Source organism: Lathyrus oleraceus, chromosome 1 (assembly GCF_024323335.1).
Source record: "Lathyrus oleraceus cultivar Zhongwan6 chromosome 1, CAAS_Psat_ZW6_1.0, whole genome shotgun sequence".
In the NCBI taxonomy this organism is placed as follows: domain Eukaryota; kingdom Viridiplantae; phylum Streptophyta; class Magnoliopsida; order Fabales; family Fabaceae; genus Lathyrus; species Lathyrus oleraceus.
Window position 1 is genome coordinate 72,931,971 of NC_066579.1, and position 23,181 is coordinate 72,955,151.

At 35.5% G+C, this 23,181-nt stretch overlaps 1 long non-coding RNA gene across 2 annotated transcripts; it reads left to right on the plus strand.

The window, feature by feature from the left end:
* The first annotated feature begins 21,414 nt into the window (after positions 1-21,414).
* Positions 21,415-22,858, plus strand: LOC127116216 (uncharacterized). Of its 2 annotated transcripts, none has more exons than XR_007801192.1 (2): positions 21,415-22,059; positions 22,534-22,858. It is a non-coding gene; the product is annotated as an uncharacterized LOC127116216 (long non-coding RNA). The 2 variants fall into 2 exon arrangements; XR_007801198.1 differs by having other exon boundaries at positions 22,545-22,858.
* The last annotated feature ends 323 nt before the right edge of the window (positions 22,859-23,181 follow it).

Genomic DNA, 23,181 nt, shown 5'->3' on the forward strand with positions numbered 1-23,181 from the left:
ATGAAGCATCTTGGCTTGCAAGCAATTCCCTTGTCTCCTCCTATGGTGGTTACTACCACCATGGATGATGTGGTTGAGACACCGTTGATTTGTGAAAATTGTTCGCTCTCGGTGAATGGTAGAGTTTTCCAGATTGATCTTATTTGTCTACCACTTAAGAAGGTTGATGTGGTTTTGGGGATGGATTGGCTTTCCGCCAATTCGGTGATTATTGGATGCGAAGAGAAGTTGATTATCATTCCATCTAGTGAAGCTACTCCAAAGGATGTATTAACTATTATCTTGGAAGGTACGGTTGGCATGGTTAATTACTTATTTGAGAAGGAAAAGTCAGTTCTCTTGGTACTTACCAAGGAATCTAGCGATAATCTGAGTGTTACACAAATTCCTGTCGTTTGTGAATTTTCGTAAGTTTTCCCTGAGGATGTCACCTCTCTTCCTCCTGAAAGGGAAGTGGAATTCTCTATTGATCTGATACCTGAGACGACTCCAATCTCCGTTTCTCCGTATCGCATGGCGCCACTCGAGTTGAGAAAGTTGAAGAAACAATTGGAAGAGTTGTTAACTAAGCATTTCATCCTACCTAGTGTCTCACCATGGGGAGCTTCAGTGTTATTAGTAAAGAAGAAGGACGGTACTATGAGGTTGTGTATTGATTATCGCCAGTTGAACAAAGTTACCATTAAGAACAAGTACCCTCTGCCAAGGATAGATGATTTGTTAGATCAGTTGAAAGGAGCATGTATGTTCTCGAAGATTGATTTACGATCAGGTTATCATCAAATAAGAGTTAAGAGTTCGGATGTACCAAAGACCGCATTTAGGACCCGATATGGCCATTATGAGTTCCTTGTAATGTCGTTTGGTTGACGAATGCCCCTGCTGTTTTCATGGACTATATGAATCAGATATTTCAACCTTACTTGGACTAGTTCATGGTGATCTTTATTATGACATTCTTATTTATTCTCGTACTCCTCAAGAGCACGGAGAACACCTAAGGACTGTCCTATCAGTACTGCAAGAGAAGCAACTTTTTGCCAAGTTAAGTAAGTATGAATTTTGGATGAACGAAGTGAAGTTTCTTGGTCATGTAATATCACAAGGAGGAGTGTCAGTGGATACATCTAAAGTTGAAGCAGTTATTAATTGGGAAAGACCGAAGAATGCTTCCGAAGTCAGAAGTTTCTTGGGTTTGGCAGGTTACTATCAAAGGTTTATAGAAGGGTTTTCACAGATAGCTTTACCAATGACTAGACTTACCCGAAAGGAAATTTCTTTTAAGTGGGATTCGAAGTGTGAGCAGAGTTTCATGAGTTTGAAGGAGAAGCTAACGACTGCTCCTGTTTTAGTCATCCCCAACCCTAGTAAGTCTTATGAAGTATTTTGTGATGCCTCTAAGAAAGGATTAGGAGGGGTGTTAATGTAGAGTGGTCAGGTTGTAGCTTATGCCTCTCGTCAGCTGAAACCTCACGAAGAGAACTATCCAACTCATGATCTTGAACTAGCTGTTGTTGTTTTTGCATTGAAAGTGTGGCGACATTACTTGTATGGAGTGCATTTTGAGATGTTTAGTGATCACAAGAGTTTGAAATACTTATTTGACCAGAAAGAGTTAAACATGAGACATGGGCGATGGATGGAGTATTTGAAGGAATTTGATTTTGAGCTTAAGTATCACCCGGGTAAGGCGAATAAGGTTGCGGATGCCTTAAGTCGAAAAGAGATGCATAAAGCTGAGTTGATGATGTTAGAATACACATTGTTGGAAAAGTTCCGAGATCTTAATCTTCAGTTTAGTTGGACGCATGATGGTGTGATAATGGGAAATTTGAATGTTATTTATAACCTAAGGGAAGAGATCCGACAAGGAAAAATGATAGATGAGAAGCTGCAAGAGATGTCGACTCAACCAGGTTTCGCTCAGTCACCAGATGGAGTTATTATGTTTAATCAAAGGATTTGTGTTCCGAATGATGCCGAGCTGAAAAGAAAAGTTTTAGAGGAAGGCCACAAGGGGGCATTTACTATACATCCAGGTTCATCGAAGATGTATCAAGATGCGAAACATAAATTAATAAAACTGATGTCTACAAGCTTGATTTTGAAATTTTTTCGCCCGCTGCTTTGGCACACATTTGTCAATTAATTCAACCGGTCTGCCTGTAGATTCGAAAATTTATTTTGACCCATATTCTAATCACTATGCGATATGGAATGTATGTTATGATATGCAGAGATGTAAAAACTATGATGGATATGTTGAATCAGCAATTTAGGGTCAAAATTGGGGTGTGACACCTATGCACCGCTTTTATTCCCAGAGTCTTTGTCTCCCCAATGAGTCTTTGTCTCTCCGGATTCTTTTCCTTTGTGACAATATTTCCCCCACAAAGATTATTTTAACATTCATATCATATGCGTCATGAGGTCTCTTAGGGGACAAAATTTGTTTCTTGATGTTGTTATTTAAGTCCATTCTATTAAGTTGATTACGAAGATTTTAACCTTCACATCCTCAGCTAGAATGTCCTTAAATAGGGGTAGTTGTAAGACCCTAATTTTGACCCTAAGATCCCTCATGATATCTCATCATTTTACATTAGCCTTGGGATCACACCTTGGTATCCTCCTTACCCCTCGTTCATTGGGTTTGCATTTGGAGAGGTCACCAAGCATATTTGATTGTATCATGCTATATTTTCCTTTGTTTCCTAACCAAAATGAAAAAAATATGTCTATGTATAGCGTTGTTTCTTTTGTAGGTAGTGTGTGCATCCACCTGTGCCCTATCAAGATCACAACTAGGGTTTGAGACTCTCATGACAAGAGATCAATCAAGGAATGGTTCACAATAGTTCTAAACATCATATATGGATCCCCATGTTCATTATTTATCATTTTGATCAAGAATTCATCAAGAGTTTGAAGGTTGTTTGCCTTGGAAGCCCTAATTCATCTGGGTATCTTGTGTAACTTCCTCAAAAAGTTTCTTTAACAATTGGTCAAAGATTTCAAAGGATTCTTCATTATACATCCTCTTATACATATATGATCGTCCATGAGTCCCAAAGATAAAAATAACTTCAAGTTTGCAAGTTGGTTCATAGAGGCTGACTTCAATTTTTTCATATGAAAATGCTTCCAAGAGCAAAGTTACTCTTTATGACATTCCAAATAACTTTCATGTTGGCATCAAGATCTAGTTTTGCTTGGAAAGTCGTTTTTTTATGGTGAAACATTATAGGTCATTTTGTTTATACCCTAGTTAGAAGGTCAACTTCCAAGGACCATAACTTGCTAGATTTTTATAATATTAAGGTCATCCAAGTTTCATGATCAATTTCAAGATGTCTTATCCAACTTTTATTCTTTTAGAAATGTCAAATTCTACTTGCAAGGTCATGTTCCATAAGGAAACATTATATGTCGTTTTGGGCCATGACAATTTAACAAACAATTTTCCTCAACTTCTAAAATGCATAACTCCCTCATTACAAATCTAAATGGTGTCAAATTTGTGACCAAATTTAAAAGGATTTAAAGAGATACAACTTTGGTGAAAAAACCATTTTCATTTGGAGCTCATAGCAAAAGTTATTCAAGGTGGAAGAAGAGGCCATTTGACTTTGTACTTAGAAAATTTTCAACCATGTTTGATTTCTCCAACTCCCACCTCAAAATTAATCATGATCCAAGCTCCAAATGGAAAAGTGTTCAACATAAAAGTTGTTCCCCTTGATGTAAACTTTTGAAATCATCCAAGATCACTTCATTTAGACAAGAATTAAGGGACTTGCGCATGGATACTTTGCATGGCTTATTTTGGCAGCTTTTGAATTCATTTCCCAATTACCATTGCATGGCTTCATGATATGATCTCAGCATGGTTTGTGCATGATTTGGACTGAATGCAATCATCATTTTGGGCCTAATGCATGTCCATCCACCCATGCACATCACATTACTATTTTTGGATAAATTATGGAAAGGTGTGGAAATCAACTCTCATGCTATAAATACATTGCCTTGCTGCTCAGAAAAAGGATCCCTCTTGCCCAAGCTTTGCACCATTTCCTCTTTAACCTCCACTAAAGGATAAACTTGAAGATTTCACTTGAAATCGAGTTTCAATTCTCATTCTGTTTTGAGATTGAAACTCCAAGAATCCAAGCCTTTCATTGATCAATTTCACTTCTTGCAAGCTGTTAGAGTCGAGCCAAGGCAAATTGGAAGCAAGATCAAGCTCAATTGAAGCTACCCGAACGTGAATTTTCTCAAACTTCTCTTCTTTGATTATCCCTCATTTCTCAACTATTTTGATTGATTATTGGTTATCTGAAGACCTACCAATGTAGGCAACAAGATTGAGTTGCTTTGAGGTCAAATCGAAGCAACTCAGATCATGCACCTCAAACTTCAAGTCCACGTATCTTTCAATATACTTGAAATTGGGTGAAATTGAGGCCAGATTCGAGCTCCTGAGCATTTTTTCTTTAAAATAGTGTACTCACTTTTTATTTTAGTGGTGGTTGGTGGTGGACCAGTCCGGTGAGGTCCACCGAAGAAGATGACCGGAGCTAGGGCTCCGGTGATACGTTGGAACGTCCATCTAATCATGACACCACGTTCTAATCTCAACCCTCCTTTCTGATTACCACTTGTACATGTGCGTTGATTGTGGACTATGGTGGATGATATGCGCTTGGCCATCTGATCTGCCACCTCAATTAATGAGGGAGATCCGATGGCCCTTGTTTTTCCTAATTTCTTTTTAATTTCTGATTTTTCATTTAATCTCTTTATTTTCCTCTTTATTAATTTATTTTTCACCGAAAAAATGGGACTTTCACCGAAAACCTTTAAATATTTTCCTCTTTCATATTTTGAATTAAAATTATTTTTTGGATTAATTTTTATATTTTTCATGAATTAAATGTTTTTGTACATATTTTTAATTGTTTTAAAATACTTATGACTTTCCAAAAATCATGAATGTTTTTGTCTAAGGTCGTTTGACCTTGTTTGACCTAGGATAAATGCCTTGGCCATTTATTTGGTGTTTTGAAGGGATTTGAGGTTTTGTCCATTTTATAATGCATTTTAATTCACTTTTAATTTGATTTTTAATTGATTAAATGTTTAAAAATATTTTTGAACCATTTTTATGGTCTTGTGATGTTTGACTTTTTGTTTGGGCCTTGGTCATGGTTGATTTGACTTTTGTTTGGTCAATACCATTGGATTTAGGGGATTGATGAAATGTACATTTCATCTCCCAAAATGAATGGATGGTATTGATCAGATGAAATTCCTCTCATGATCAATTTGTGTTTCTATTTCCCCTTCCCTATTCATCTTCATCCCTATTCTTCCCCAATCCATCATTGACCAATGAAATCTCTTCATGTCTAATGCTAGTTGATTCATCAATGACCTTGTGTCAGATGAATCAACATGAGCCAGACTGAGATAGGTCCTCCCCCCATTTCTTTTAGTGTGTGGTATGTTTTAGGCGTTTGGTTACTTGTACCAAATCTCTAACATGCATTAGCACCTGTATTTTTATTGCCCGACCTCAGATAGTTGCGACTTCTACATAAGTCCAATTACGATTGCTTAACATAGAGCTAAGTTTGATCAAGACTACATAACATTCTAGTAAGTGAGATTGTAAATCTCCCATTCTTCATGGCATTGTTTGGAAACTTGACCTTTTTTCCTTTCATGAGAACTAGTGGCATACTTGTTGATTTATCCAAGTTGGAGCCCTTCTCACGGATGATGTCTTGGTTCAAGGATTCATACTTATGAGTGAATGGTTGAGTGTTCTCCAAAGAATAACTTAATAAATTAAAACTCATCACTAACATTTAACTAATTATTGACTAACTTCTTAATTAACATTCCTTTACTTTCAAGTCGTTTACTTTATGCAATTTAAATTTCAGTACCTTTATCATTCATTGCCATTTACATTTCATGTAACTTGTTTATGTTTCAAGTCCTTTTCACTTTGCTCATTTGAGCCACATCCTGTGATTGTATATATATTGTTTGCTTTGTTTTGGTTTTGCTTGTGGTCTTATGATCTTAAAACACCTAAAAACAACAAAAAAAAACTCTATAAAAATGTTGGTGGGCTGTTGGACTTGATCTGAACTTTTGGACTTAGAATTAGACAACATTCCCTGTGCTAAAGGACTTGGCCAATGCCAACATCTGAGTCTGGCCTATCTTTGACTATGCTTTCATCTGATGCAAGATCTTAGGTGTCTTTGACTCATCTACTACTTTGTCCTTGTGCTTAATTGTTATATTATTATTATTGCCTATGTCTGATGATTGTTCTGAGTTGATCAAGGAGTATTTCATCTTATACATTGAAAGACATTGAAGAATGATAGCTATTGGAAGGTTTGCTTGGATATTATGGTCATCTTTATTTGATGCCTTGATCTTCATATGATGCTTGGATATTGCTCATTGCTTATTGCTTATTGATTGCCAAAGTCCAAAGGAAAATGGATATCTATATGACATTCTTGTCTGTTTGATTACATCCCATTGGTCAAATTTTTTCAACTCTTAACTTTTAATTTTTGTCTAGGGTAGTCTCTTCATCTCCTCCGACTTCTTAAATTTTAAAATCTCTCCCTCTTTTCAAAAACTTTCTTTGCTTGTGATTTCAAACTTAGACATGTTTTAATGATTAGAAACTTTGGTCTTACGCCATTGAATTTTCAAGATTTTTCTTAAATCAAACTTGTAAATAAACTTAAACATATTGACTTAAATTTCAAAAGACAAAAATAACTAACAATCCCATTCAAATCTTTGGCCTTTTGTGCCTTTTCTTGTTAAACTTTTGTTAAAATCAATTCACTAACTTCTTTGAAATTTTTACCACAAACTACGGGGTTTTGATCCCTCATTTTTATGTTGGTATGTAGGCATAAGACTGAAGGTTTTGTCAAACACAAATATATAATTAATTAATTCTTTTCTCGTCTCCCCACTCTATATTTTATCAAACATCTTTTACACCATAAACATATGCACACAAAAAACGGCTCCCTAGGAGTACCTAGGACACTTCGGGTGTTAACACCTTCCCTCTGTGTAACCAACCCCCTTACCTGTAATCTATGGCATTTTATTAGTTTTGATTTGAAAACTTCTTATCTTTGGGTTTTTTTTCGTCCTTTTCCCTTTTCCTTTGGAAATAATAAAAGCGCGGTGGTGACTCTGATTTTACTGACGTCAAGTTTATCCATAGCTTGATGGTCACGAATTTACCGCTACATTAGCACTCCATATATCCATGAATTACAAAGAGGACACTCTGTCTAATGTTTTTGTGGATACTGGTTCATCATTGAATATGTTGCCCAAGTCAACTTTGGGAAGACTGTCTTATCAAGGTGCACCAATGAGGTACAATGGTATGGTGGTAAAAGCGTTTGGCGGTTCTCAAAAAACTGTCATTGGAGAAGTGGACCTTCCATTTAATATTGGTCCGATTGAATTTCAGATTACTTTCTAAGTAATGGACATTCATCCGGCCTACATCTGTTTACTGGGAAGACCATGGATTCATAAGGCTGGTGTCGTCACGTCGACGCTGCATCAGAAGCTGAAATTTGTTAAGGATGGCAAGCTCGTCGTTATTGGTGGAGAGAAAGCGCTTTTGGTGAGCCATCTATCATCCTTCACCTTTGTAGAAGCTTAAGAAAAGGTTGGAACGCCGTTCTAAGCTTTATCTATTGCTGGTGAAGTTCAGAAGACTAGGGCATCCATATCCTCTCTGAAAGATGCACACAAAATTGTTTAGGCTGGTGGCACCAACAAGTGGGGTTGTGTTGTGGAAATAATCAAGAAAAAGAATAGAGTTGGTCTGGGATTTAACTAAGGGCCGTTAAACGGAAATGTCAAGGCTATGCAACTAGTTTTCCATAGCGGAGGGTTCATTCATGAAGATGAACAATACTCAGCTGTAATTATTGAAGATGACAATGAAGACGAAGCTTGTGCCGCCTTTGTAACACATGGTCAGACTTGCAACAATTAGGTTGATGTAGACGTTCCTATTGTTATGCATCGTTCAAAGTAATTTGTTTTATTATTAAAAGAAAAATCCTTCTCATATTCCTAAGGGAGAAGTGAAACATTGTTGGGCATTTTCAATATTATCATCAATAAAAATACAATTTTATTCATCCACATCTATGATGTTTGTTTTTACTTTTTGCTTTTTCTGAAAATGGTAATCACAAAAAAAACATGAATAAATAATAATTGTTCTCACATCTGCATAATATTTGTTTTACTCCATTTCTCTAAAATCAAAATATCAAATCATTATGCCGGTTGGTTCTCAAACCCGTTGAACATAATGATCCTACTCCCTCTCCAAACTTTGATTTCCTTGTGTTTGAAGCTGAGTAAGAGAATGATGATCAAGAAGTGTATGATGAGCTATCATGTTTGCTTGAGCATGAGGAAAACACTATTTAGTCGTTTGAAGAGCAGATTGAATTAGTCAACTTGGGTTCCGAAGATGATATCAAGGAAGCCAAGATTGGGTCACAGCTTTTCCAGAGGTTAAGAAGGGGTTGCTTGATCTTCTCCAAAAATACTCTGATGTGTTTGCTTGGCCCTATCAAGATATGACATGTCTTGATACCGATGTTGTGGAGCATAAATTTCCGTTGAAGCCAGAATGCTCTCCGGTCAAGCATAAGTTGAGAAGAACTCATCCTGATATGGAAGTGAAGACTAAGGAGGAAGTGAAAAAGCAGATTGATGCTGGTTTCCTTGTTACTCCATTGTAATTCATCATAAGCCTATATTATCCTCCACGAGCCTCTAAGAGCAAAGGACCTTCAAGTTTGCAAGTTGGTTCAAGGAGGTTGACCAGAAGAGTCAACTGGTCAAATATGGGGTTCCCCATACCCTATCGCCTACAATTTTGTGATATGAAAATGATTCTAAGATGAAAGTTATTCCTTATTACATTCCAAACAACTTTCATGTTGGCATCAAGAGATAATTTTGTTTGGAAAGTCAATTTTTATGGTGAAAGATTATAGGTCATTTTGTCTGTGCCCTAGATAGAAGGTCAACTTCCAAGAACCATAACTTGCTCAATTTTTATAATATGAATATCATCCAAGTTTCATGATAAATTTCAAGATGTCTTATACAACTTTACTTTTTTACAAAGGTCAAATTCTAATTGCAAGGACATTTACTAAGAGGAAACATTATAGATCATTTTGGGCCATCATCATTGAACAAGCAATTTCCCTTAACTTCTAAAATCCATAACTCCATCATGATAGATCCAAATGGTGTCAAATTTGTGTCCAAATTTAATATAATTGAAAGAGGTACCACTTTGAAGAAGGAACCAAAGTCATTTTAAGCTCATAGCAAAAGTTATTCAAAGTAGAAAAAGGGGTCATTTGACTTTTAACTTAGAAATTTTCAACTATGTTTGATTCCTCCAACTTACACACCAAACTTCATCATGATCCAAGATCCGAATGGAAAATGTTTCAATATAAAATTTGTTCCCCTTCATGCTAGCTTTCCAAAGAGTCCAATGTCATGGCATTTGGATCAAAATTGAGGGGCTTGCACATGGTTCCTTTGCATGGCCCTATTTGGCATTTTCTGAACTCAATTTTCACACACCTTTGCATGGCTTCATGAAGTGATCTCAACATCAAATATGCATGAATTTTGACCTATTACAATCATCATTTGGGCCTTAATGCAAGCCCATGAAACCATGCACATGAGTTACTATTTTTGGATTCAATTTGATATGGTGTGAATATCACTTCGCCTTGCCTATATAATGAACTCATTGGCCTCAGAATTGAGGAGGAACCTTGCCCAAGTTTTGATCATCAATCCCAAACCTCCATTGAAAGAATACCTTGAAGGTTTCAATTGAAATCGAGTTTTAGTTCTCCTTCTGTTTTTGAGCTAAAACTCCAAAGATTAAAAGCCTTTTGTATCCCAATCATCTCCTGCAAGCAAGAGGAAGCAAAGTCATCATCATTTGCATTGAGATCTAGCTCAAAATTCACCACCCGAAGGTGAATTTTCAAAAACTTCAAGTCTTCGATTCTCTCTCAATTCTCCATGATTTTACTTGATTTGTGGTTGGCTAAATTCCTACCAATGTAGGTAACAAGATTGAGTTGCTTTGAGGTCAAATTGAAGCAACCCAGTTTGCAAACCTCATTTTTCAATTCCATGTATCTCTTTGTATAATAAGAATTGGAAGAAATGGAGGTCAGATTCATGTTCCTCGTGATTTTCTCTTTAAAACCATGTGTGGATCTTTCATTTTTGTGAAGCTTTTGGTTGGACCAGTCCGGTGAGGGTCACCGGAGAAGATGACCGGAGCTAGGGCTTCGGTGGTGCGCTGGAATGATCCAGGCCATCTAATTTGATCCATAGCTTCTAATCTTGACCCTTGGTTCTAACTACCTTGTTTGCTTCACATTGACTTTGGTCCACCATAGGCCTCATGCGCTGGCCATCAGATCTGCCATCTCAATTAATGAGGGAGATCTTATGGCCCTCCTTTTTTCTGATTTAACTGATTTTCATTTTAATATTTTAAATACCCCTTTCTTAATAAATTCTTAATAATTTCAATTTTAATCCAAAACATATGGGACTTTCACCAAAAATCTTTAAATAATTTCCTCTTCCATATTTGGAATTAAAATCATTCTTTTGGATTAGATTTGATATTTTTTGTGAATTTAATGTTTTTTGACTTATTTTTAATTAATTTTAAGTACTCCTGACTTTTCGAAAATTCCCACAAACTTTGTCTAAGGTCCTTTGACCTTGTTTGACCTAGGATAAATCCCTTGGCCATTTATTTGGTGATTTAAAGGGATTTGAGGTTTTTCCCCTTTTAAAATGCATTTTTATTCATTTTTAAATTGTTTGTATTTTATTAATTATTTAAAAATAATGTTGAGCAATTTGGTTGACCTTGTGCTATTTCATCTTCTATTTGGCCTTGATCATGGTTGATTTGAACTTTCATTTGATAAATACTATTGGATTTAGGGGGTTGATGAAGTGTGAACTTCATCCCTAAAAATGAATGGATAGTATTGATCAGATGAAATTTCTCCCTTGATCAATTTGGGATCTCATTTTCTACTTCACTTCACCTCTTCATCTTAATTCTTCTTCTTCCCCAACCCCTCATTGACCAATGAATTCTCAAACAATCAAAGGCTAGTTGATTCATCAATGACCTTGTGTCAGATGAATCAACATGAGCTTGATTGAGATAAGCTTATCCCATTTTATTTTTGTGTGAGGTATGCTTTAAGAGCTTGGTCCTTTGTACCATGTCTCTAGCATGCATTAACACCAATATTTTATTGCCCGACCTCAGATAGTTGTGACTTCTACATAAGTCCAATTACGATTGCTTAACATAGAGCTAAATTTTGTCCCAAAGGTATAACATTTTTGTAAGTGAGATTGTAAGTATCCCATTCCTCATGGTATTGTGTGAAGACTTAATCTTTTTTCCATTTGTGATAGCTAGTGGCATACTTGTTGATTAATCCAAGTTGGAGCCCTTCTCATAGATGATGTCTTGGTTCATGTCTTCATGCTTGTGAGGGAATGGTTGAGTATTCTCCAAAGAATGACTTAAGCAATTGTTTCATCCATTAACACTTGACTAACATCTCTTTTGTATTGCTTTACTTTCAATATCATTTACTTAATGCAATTTAAATTATAGTACCTTTATCAGTCATTTCCATTTACATTTCATGCAACTTGTTTATGTTTCAGTCATCTTCGCTTTGCTCACTTAAGCCATATCTTGTGCTTATATATATATATATATATATATATATATATATATATATATATATATATATATATATATATATATATATATATATATTATATATATATATATATATATATATATATATATATATATATATATATATATATATATATATATATATATATATATTGTGTGTGTGTGTGTGTGCGCTTGTGATTTTATTCTGTTTGTGGTGGTCTTAGGACCTTAAAATACCTAATAACAACAAAAACCCTAAAAAATATGTTGGTGGACTGTTGGACCTCTGCCCTTGACTTGATCTGAACTTTTTGACCTAAAGTAGGCAACATCCTTATGCTTTGAAGGACTTAGCCAATGCCATCATTTGAGACTGAGTTATCTTGGCCAATGCCATTCATCTGATACCAAGCCTTGAGAACTCTTTTGGTTCATATGTTATTTTGTCTATGTGCTTAAGCTGTTATCTTGATCTTATTGTTTATATCCGATGATTGTTTGTATGAGTTTGCCACAAGGATTATTTCATCTGATACATTCGAAGACATTGAAGACTGCTTACTTTTGGAGTGTTTTCTTGGATTTTGGCTATCTTTATTTGATACCTTTGATCTTATATTTAATTTTTTGGATGTTGCTTATGCTTGTGGCTTGCTCAATCGTCCAAAGAAAACGGGTTTCTATCTGACATTCTTGTCTTGCGGATTTTATCCCATTGGTTAGATATTTTCAACCCCAAACTTTTAAATCTTGTCTAGGATAGTCCCTTCATCTTCTCCTTTCTTTCTTAAAATTCAAAGTCTCTCCCTCATTTTAAAACCTTCTTTGTTTGTGTTTTCAATTAAGACTTGTTTTAATGAGTAGAAACTTTGGGCCTTATGCCATTGATCTTCAAAAAAAATTCTTAATCAAAATTGTGAATAAACTTAATCATATTGACTTAACTTTCAAAAAGACAAAAAGAACTAACAACCTCGTCTAAACCTTTTGGCTATCTTTTGCCTTTTTCTTTTAAACTTTTCAGAAGAGAGCATTTAGATTTGAGTTATCTTTTGTTGAGATATAATTCTCCCATTCCATGATATATTGATCAGAAGTCTTTCCATTTATTAGGGGTCAGTGGCATACTTATTGATTGAATCCAAGTTAGAGCATTCCCTCTCAAATGTTCTAAAGCACTCATTATTGGAGAGTGTTTGGTTGAGTATTCTCCCATTAATAATAAAAGGTCTTTAAGCTTTTGTTAAAACCAAGTCACTAATCTTTGAAATTTTTACCACGAACTACGGGGTTTTGATCCCTCATTTTTATGTTGGTACGTAGGCATAAGACCGAAGGTCTTGTCAAACACAAAATTTTAAATAATGAATTCTTTTCTCATCCACCCATTTAAATTTTTAGCAAACATCTTTTCCAACTAAAACACTTGTACACAAAAAGGGCTCCCTAGGAATACCTAGGACACTTTGGGTGCTAATACATTCCTTCCGTGTAACCAACCCCCTTACCTATAATCTCTGAAAGTTTATTAGTTTTGATTTGAAAACTTCTTATCTTTGGGTTTTATTAGTAATTTTACCTTTTCCTTTGGAAACAATAAAAAGTGCGGTGGCGACTCTGGTTTTTATCAATGTTGAGTTAACCAATAGCTCAATGGTCATGAATTTACCGTTATAACACCCATTCAAGCTTAGAACAATCAAAATGGTTCCCGTTGAATACAAAGGATGTAAGGGGTGCTAATACCTCCCCCTTGCATAACTGACTTCTTTACCCATTTTCTCTTCCTCTAGGTTTTATAGATGTTTCCCCTTTCCTTCGGGAATAAATAAAGTTCGATGGTGACTCTGTTATACCTTCGAGCGTGCGATGCGTTCGGGTATATTTCCTCTAGCTTCATAATGAAGGTTGTTTTACCCATTGAAGTTGAAATTCCCTCTCTAAGAGTCATCATGGAAACAGATCTCGACGAAGCGGAATGGGTGCAATCCAGATATGATCAGCTGAATTTCATTGAAGAGAAGCGTTGACGGCCATCTGCCACGGTCAGCTATACCAAAAGCGCCTCAAGAGAGCTTTTGATAAGAAGGTTCTCCCTCGCATGTACCAAGTAGGTGAACTCGTGCTCAAGAGATATTCTCATATTCACTCGGATCCTCGAGGAAAGTGGACTCCGAACTATGAAAGACCCTTCATTGTCAAAAATACCTTCTTAGGAGGAACTCTCATTTCCACCATAATGGAAGGGGATGACTTGCTGATGTCGGTGAATTCAGATACAGTAGAAAAATATTATGCCTAAAAAAATGATGAATGCAAAGTCAGCTAGATTGGCATCTACAAGAACTAATCTAGGAAAAATGGTTATCCCAATGGACCCAAAAAAATAAATTTCTATTCAAAAGTTAGGGATGAAACAAATAAAAAATATACAAGCCCGCTAAGTTGAAAACCCGAAAGGGCGACTTGAGAAAACATGGGTATCCCGGTGGATAAAAGAATAAAACTTCCACGCAAAAGTTAAGGATAAAGGAATTTGATTTTATCTCTTGAGCCTATCTTATCGCTAGCTTTACCTTAGACGTTATCAGATCAATGCAATCATCATCAACCAAAGCAAAGTATTGGAGCCCAATGCTACAATGAATAACAACCAATGTTATTATCAGTGGAAAGTCAAAACAAATTTCCCATTGCCATTTACTTTGTTTTTCAATTTCTTGCAAATTCCTCGTTAAGAATTTTTGCATCCTTGTACACACTTCATATGTACAAAATTTTCACAATCAATAAAACTTCAGCCGTTATTCAGTTGATTCTTTTATTTTTTTTCGCATTTTGTTTGCAAAAATAACTGCCAATCTTGATTGCATAATGCTATAAAACTTTGAGAATAATAAAAGCTAAATCAAGAGAAACACTTTATGTATTGCTTCGATTATTGGAAGCTCTTCAGTGGATAATCAGTAGCCTATAGTAAGCACTTGCCGCATGGATAACAGATTACTTGGTTAGATCAAACATTTTTCCTCCCTAAGCAGAGCCATGTGGCAGTCCTCAGCCAAATGGAATTTCTCCAACAATAACAACAATAAGAAGTTTTTCATTGTGAGTTCTCTGGTATTGGATACCGATGAGTCGAAGTCTACATTTCACCAAAAAAGCCTCACATTGCTACCAAATAATTCACATTGCATACAAATCATACACAAACAATCATACATTGCATACATCATGCGTATCAAGCATTCCTTTTTGCAGCTGACTTATCTCCCCAGCGGAATATTTCAGTCACACCCCAATAGATCAAACCAACAAGTTTATCTGTTACACCTTTCAACATAACTCCTTTTCAACAGGCAATTTTTTTTTTGGATACTTATGCATTTAATCCTCTTCTACCTTGAACACCCGAAAAGCTAACGCAATTTGCACCTACAGGTTTAAGATGATTAAATATGGGCAACTATCATACTCCAAAATTTGCCCTCTCTCTTCCTACTTTTATCTCAATTGCATTTGCAGACAAAGCATCATATCATGCATCATCATATCTCTAGCATGACCATTTCATTTGGTCATTGACCCATAAACATGGCCATATCCATGGTTTGATCTATGCATTAGGTCTTTTCACTTTGTTTCACTTATCAACTAACCCAAAACATCATAAGATATGGTACTTGTTTGTTCCTTTATTTATGTATTTGATCATGCCTTAATTCAAGAATAAACAATGGTCATTTTGGGCTAGGAGTGTACAAGCTTTGGTCAATTGATTCAAGGGTGGTTCATGTGTTTATTTCCATGCCATTTCACTCATTCTTCAAGCTATACTCAAGTTTATTCAAGTGTTAATCAATATATCTTCAAGGATTTCTCATTCCATCATTATTTTGGATTAGGGTGCAAGAAAACTTAAAGTTTTCAAGTAGGCACAAGTTTGGGTGACTTAATTTGCAAGACTAGTTCACTTTTGGCCCAAACCCCATAACTTTCTCAATATTAAACCAATTGGCAATATTCTTTAAGAAAACTGTCCCTAAGAAGTTCCTCTACAACTTTTGTTCAAGTTTCAAACATCAATTCAACCTCTGTGGACTTCAATTTTGGAAGGGGCTAAGTGGTTAAACTAGGGCAAAACCTCGTCATGACCTCCGCTTGGCAGACATGCCATTTTCAGATCAAGTACCCTTTTGATCACATTCTTTTTGCATATTTTTAAGCTTAAGTCAAATATCATTTGTCCCATGTTTGGCTCAAAATGCATGAGGGAATCAAAAGTTATGGTGTCATGAACTTGGGACCTCAAAATGCCCAAAAGATGCCCATGTTGTTTGACCAAATGCCTGACCTAGAAAACATGTCACGACCTCAACTTTCATCACTTGCCATTTTTACCTCAAGCCTCCTTTTGATCTTGTTCTTTTTTCATTCAATTCATTTCCATGAGATGAGAATTTAGCACGAATAAAATCACAAAACGCACGAGTGGATTCCATTTGGCCTAGCTTCAAACATGGCATGTTTAACTCTCCTTTTCCCGATGCCAAGAAGTTGCAATCATAAGTCATTTATCATTTTGGGACCACCTGCACATGTGTAAACCTTTTGTGACTCCAAAAGGCATGCAAACAAACACAAAATGACTGGTTTCAAGTGTCAATTGACATATTTCATGTCTCACTTCACACGGATTGCAAACACGAAATTTTCAACTCCATTCACACGAATTCAGATCCATTTCACATGTATTTGAATCCCAACACATTCCCAATAAATAGAGGAAGCTTTTTCCTTCATTGGAAAGGTTTGATAGCCAAAGAAACTCTAAAACCATTAGAGCCAAATACCTTAAAAACCCAGCTAACCATTTCTTCGATTCAAGCTCTTTCCATTTGAAATCTTCACCCAAAATCCTTCATCGACACCCTTTGAAGCTACTTGAAGCATTACTTTAGCTTGAAATTCCTTGGAACCAGATCTCTAGATCCACCATTGTTAACCTTCGAAGCTCCAACTGAGAAGGTAGTTACGAGTTAAATTCTTGAGTAAACGAGTTACCACACTCTTCACCTTACTCCACTGATCAAAAGCCCTCACTTGGAATTTATTTTCAGTATCCGTCATTTAATTTTACTTTGAAGAACTAGGGTTCTTCGAGTTTTTGAGCAAATTCTCCCTATTTAAACAAATCAATGGCTCTGATGCAGGGAAACATGAACGATGAAGTGTTACTAAGCTAATGCCATGCTTGGGTGTTGCTAAAAACACGAGTTCACGTGATATGAAAAATCAACTCAAGGTTGAAGACGAAGCTGCTTCATTCGTAATTCAAATCTCCCAGCCAATGGGGAAGCGCCAACGCGTTTTTTCAAATCATATAGTCATTGGCACCCTTTTCTTTTATTTATTTTTTATCTTTTTATTCCTTTTCTTCTCAATTTAATTTCTCACTCATTTTAATTCTTTTTAGTCCATTTTTTTACATAAAGTCTTTAAAAATATTTTGCATCGCATACATTTTTCTCATATTTTTTAAATCATTTTTTAATTTATTGTTATTTTTATTTCATTTTATTTTTAAGTTTATTTTTCAATTTATTTTTTAACCATTTTCAAACATTTTTGCATCAAACCTTTGAGATCTATTCATTCATAATATTTGAGACTTTGTGTAATTTTTGCAACGATTTTGATCATAGTTTGAGATTTTCCATTTAATTTCCATTTTTAATTAGTTTTAAATTCATTTTTGTTTGACTTTTGATACAATTTATGCTTTTAACCTGAGTTATTGACTTGGTTGATCAATACTTCTACATTTTAAGTCATCCATAGATGGACTTGAGCTTGATTCAATCTTATTTGTTTCAAACATGTTGATAAATGATCATTGAATCATTTTTGACACTTTAAATCAATGATAGGTTATCCCTCATTGAGCCATATGTTTGGGTCCCTTGACTTGTGTGATAGTAGATCCTAAGTCAAACATTTGAGTCATATCTAATTTTGACTTTGTTCATCTACTATTTTCTTCTCCTTTGACCATTATGTTACATGTTTTAGGAGATTAACTTGTGTTAGTTCTCTAACATGTCTAACACATAAATTGTTATTTACCGACCTCAGATAGGTATGGCTTCTACGTAGGCCTACTTACGATTGCTTAACATAATGCTAAATTGTCCTGACACAATCAATTGACTACTAACTCTCCCCATTAACCATTGACTTTAATTTTTTGTCATTTAATTCTTGCCATTTAAGTTCAAGTCATTTACTTTTATGCCTTTACTTTATGCAATTTACTTTTATGTATCATTCTACATCTTATTTCATACATTGCTCATATTACTTTGACTATCTTGTCTTACTCATTTGTTGCTTCTTGTATTATGTTTGATTTCCTTGACAAACTTTAATGAATCAAAACATAATAAAATGAATTGACCTAATAACTTAAGACACATGCTTGACATGGAGTGATGATACCCACACTTGGGACTCTGGACTTTAGACCTAGGCCTTAGACCATTTGCTTGACTTGGAGTAGTTATGGACTCATAGACCTTGTGGACACTTTGACTTTGACTTGGTCCCTCTATTAAACTGTTGAGCTTTTGGCTTTGTGACCTTGTTTTTGTTCTTTGGTTTTATGCCTCTGCTTATCACATTCATCTATTTAGGTTAGCACATATTAGCACAAACATGGCTTTCTCTTGGGCTACCTATCAATGAGACATAGGTTCAGTACAATTTACACCCACATGGATTTCTCTTGGTCCACCTAACAATGAGACCCTAAGATAGTCTATATCATGATCATGCATTGTATGTTCTATCCATTTCCCCCTCTGATTTAGCTTGATCAAATTCTATTTGATCAACTAGTTCCTTTGACTCTGCACATATTCCCTTTTTCTTTGTCAAGTGACCATAAGTATCTTGGTCACTTGATGAGGCTTGTCTCTACTACTTTGGAGCTTCAGCCTTTCAACAAGTACAAGACCTCAAGCATTAATCAGGCATATACCATCTTTCTCACCCCGATAGATCATCATCTTTGAGAAGTTGCTTCAATAACTTGTCAAACATTGACAAGGTTTGCATGCCATGAGCCTTAAGTAATATGGAAATGGTGAGAGGTAACATTCATATCCTCATTCTGAATATTTTGGGTACAGGGCAAATGACCAGGTTGCTCAGAGTATTCACCTTTGTTCATAGACTTTAATGCAATCCTCGTCAATTCATTTTCAAGTCTACAACTAGCCATGTGACTTCTCTCTTCAGATATTTTGGTTTAAACACCATTGTAATTCCTCTTTGGAACACACCTCTATGGTTAAGCCCCATCTTTCCTTGGTTTAAACACTACAATTTTCTTTTGACACCCTCAGTGGTTATACACCTCCCTTATTAGTTTAAACATCATTATCTTACCATATTAGTCTCGATGATTTGGTAAGATCCTTGTCATATCAGTCCATGTGCTTTGACAAGTTCTTGCTTTCTTTCTTTACCATATCAGTCTTCGGGCTTTGGTAAGTCATTTCTTAGTTTAAAAACCACTTCTAGGTTAACACCTTAATGGTTACTCTCTCTCTCTCTCTCTCTCTCTCTCTCTCTCTCTCTCTCTCTCTCTCCCTCTCTCTTCCTCTCTTGGTTTTGACACCCCTTTTATCCCATTTCTTGGCTTAAACACCACAATCTTTTTCCTTTGGGTTAAACACCACTTCAATTTTAGCTCTTTCCGGTTTAAACACCACCCCAATCATGTCTCTTTCTCAGTCTTTGTCCTCCGAACTACGGAGCTCTGACTTCCTTATTACACTATGAGGGTACGTATGCACAATGATGTGAATCCTTGGAGAGAGTTTTTCTTTCTTTCTCTGGTTCCACGAACTACGAGGCTATGACTTTCTCATTACATTATAAGAATATATAGGTATGAGGGGCCCAATCCTCCTCGAGCATTCTTTCTCTAACCCATTTTCTTTGTTGCAGGTACATGAAGATAACAACACCCATCCAAACAAAAGCAATTAAAACGGTTCACATGGAGTACCACGGATGTGAGAGGTTCTAATACCTCCCATTGCATTAACGACTTCCTTACCCATTTCTCTGTTCCCCTTGGATTTTATCGATATTTTCTCTTCCCTCTTTTGGGATAAATAAAGTTCGGTGGCGACTATGTTGTGTGTTTGATCATGCGATGCATTCGGGTACATTTTCGTCCAGTTTTATCAATTACTTGATTCAAATTGCACTAAAGTCTATGAACAAAGGCGAATACCTTGAGCAGCTGGGTCATTCTTCCCGTACCCAAAGATATTCTAGACAAGGATAAGAATGCTCCACTATCATCATTGTTCGTTACTTAAGGCTCATGGCATACAACTTGAATCATGATTGACAAGTTGCTGATATAAGATCCTGATTGTTGATCTTGATGATGTAGTGTTGCTTGTTGTAGGAGAAGACTTGACAATCATTTGATTCAAATTGTGCTAAAGTCTATGAATAAAGGTGAATACAATGAGCAAAAGAATCATTCATCATGTACCAAAAGATATTCAGAATGAGGATATGAATTCTCCACTCTCACTCCTTCTCTATTTCTTAAGGCTCGTGGCACACAACTTGAATCATGACTGACAAGTGTTGATACCTTTGTTGTGTTTGAACTATAGCCCATTATGTATGCAATATGAATTCCTTGTACTTGAAACTGTGAACTCTTGATCTTGAATATAAATCCAGAGATCTTGGGCTCCTAAGATCCAATACAGCTTGAACACAAGGGACTTGCCCTATTAAGTGATCAATGGTCTTTTGATTACTTGAATAGGTTTGGGGAATTTAACACATTGCAAAGGATTTGGTTGATCAAAATGAACTTTGATCAACACAACCAATATGAATGAAAATGGTCAGAATCAAGTATACGACATACCTAAAAAATATTAATCAGTTAATCAGAAGATTTACAAGTCCTAAGCTAGGGAAACATGCATTTCAAGATTTAAACCCTAAGTACTAAGGTTAATTGCATAATTGGGAATCAAAATCTAGTTAGAACTAAACAAACCTAATCATCTAATTATCACTATCATTTCTAATCAATTTTAAAATCCTAATTATCATTAATCTAATTAGAACTCTAAAAAATCTAATTATCTAAAAATTTAATTAGCCTAAAATTCAATCAAGCTCTAAAATCCTAATCAAATTCTAAAGATTCTAGAAGTCTAAAATTTCTAATGAACCCAATATTCTAATTAATACCTAATCAAATTCTAATTAACCTAAATCCTCTAATTTACATCTAAAACTCTAAATCAACCTAAAATTCTAATATCATAATATTCTAGTATCCTCTAATTAATCATTAGAAAATAACATGAATTTAATTAAGTAAATAAATTAAGAGAAAATGAGGGGGGTGCAGGCCCAATGCATGGGGTTAATGGTCAGAAGTGTTCGTTTGGGCCTTAGGCCCAAACATCCAAAGCCTGGAACAACACAAGGAACCGAGTCTTCCCTCTTTCACTTTCTTCATGTGAGCTGGAGCAGAAATACGGCAAATCACTTATCTAGAAAAGCCACAACATGAATAAAACACCAGCAAGCTGAACAAGAAAACGATTACGCCGAAACCACACCGAGCTGACCAACACCTATGCAACAAAACCGAGCAAGTTTCACGATCGCGTTCAACGTTCTCACAACTTTGCATTTTAAAGCTTCATCGATCAACATCAAGGTTCAGAATCATCGCGTTTTATACCTCACGGCGAAGCAGCAACGAAAGAACGCGGCGAATTCAAGATCTAAACGCGAGTTCAACCTCCAAACGCAAAATCATCCTCCAATCGTGACAATTCAAACACGCGTGGAGTCGAAACGAAAACGGAAAGAAAAATGATGAATACTCACCGAATCGAAACATGTACCGATTTCCTTGAATCGTTCTCTTTTCTTCTTCCTGTGTTACGAATGGATTTGTGAATTCTTGCGTGCGTTTTGCGCTTTCCTGTTGTGTGATGCTTCTTTGTTCTGAATTTCTCTGTTATGCTGCGAATGAAAATGGATTGATGAAAGACTCGATGAATGAAAAATGTGGACTCTGAAAGAGAAACGTTCAGTGAAAAGAAAAGTTGAATTCTCATTTGAAGCATGTGAGTGTGTATTTATAGGATTCAATTTCTGTTTTCAAATCCAAATGAAATTGAATTGTAATTCACAGTTGGTTAGCAATTGCAAAGTTAGTTGAAATCCAAATTTAAATGAAATGTAAAAAATGAAATTCAAGTGAAATGACCTTCTGTTAGTTAGTTAAGTGTAGTGAGAATGAGCTTGAAATGTAAAAATGAAATTCGTTTTGCTTTGAAATGCACTTTGTTCTATGGAATACACTTCTGTCAGTTAGGTGTGTAGTGAAAATTCAGTTATGAAATTAGAGTGAAGTTAGTGAAAATTCTGCATTGGAACGTGTTAGATGAAATTAAAATTTAAATGAAATGTTAATGAAATTCCTTCTGCTTCTTTATGAATGCACGTCATGTGTATTAATGTGTTAGTAAAAATTTCAGTTTGTAATGAAATGCTATTAATTCAGCTGGTGTGAATGTGTTAAGATGATTCTCTGTTAGTGTTGTTGCAGGTTACTCTTGGAGTGCTTGGTGAAATTGGATCATGGTCATGGGATTGTTCATGGAGTTCTTGGATTGGAATTTTGTTGTAATTGGTTTATGTTTTGAAATTGAAATTTGGTTGAAATGCAATGTGTATGTAATTGAATATAAAAGTTGAATTGAAATGCAATTATTAAGATGGAAATTGGGATTTGTTGTAATGGTGTGATGAAATGGGATCATAGAAATGAATGTAATTTTGGAATTTTGAATGGTTGATGTAAAATGTATTTGAATAAATTGGAAATGGTTTATGATGGTTGAAAGTTATGGAATTATGGAAGATGATAACTTTGTAATGAAATTAATTGAATTTTGTAAATGGATGTTGTATGGTTTGTTAAAAATGAATGTAATTGGAATTGGTTTGAATATGAAATTGTAATGGGAATGGTTATGTGATTTGTAGTGAAAAATGGTTTAAAAGAATGGTTTAACAAATTAAAAGAAGTGAAAAAACTAAAACGTGGCCAAAACCAAGTTGGTCCAATTGTTGGTCCAAAAGTAGGCTTGACCAGGTTTTGGACATGGTCACGGACCAAGTACCTTGGTCCAAAAGCTGGTCAGACCAGGAAACGCACCAAGTCCCAAAGCCATGCAAAACCA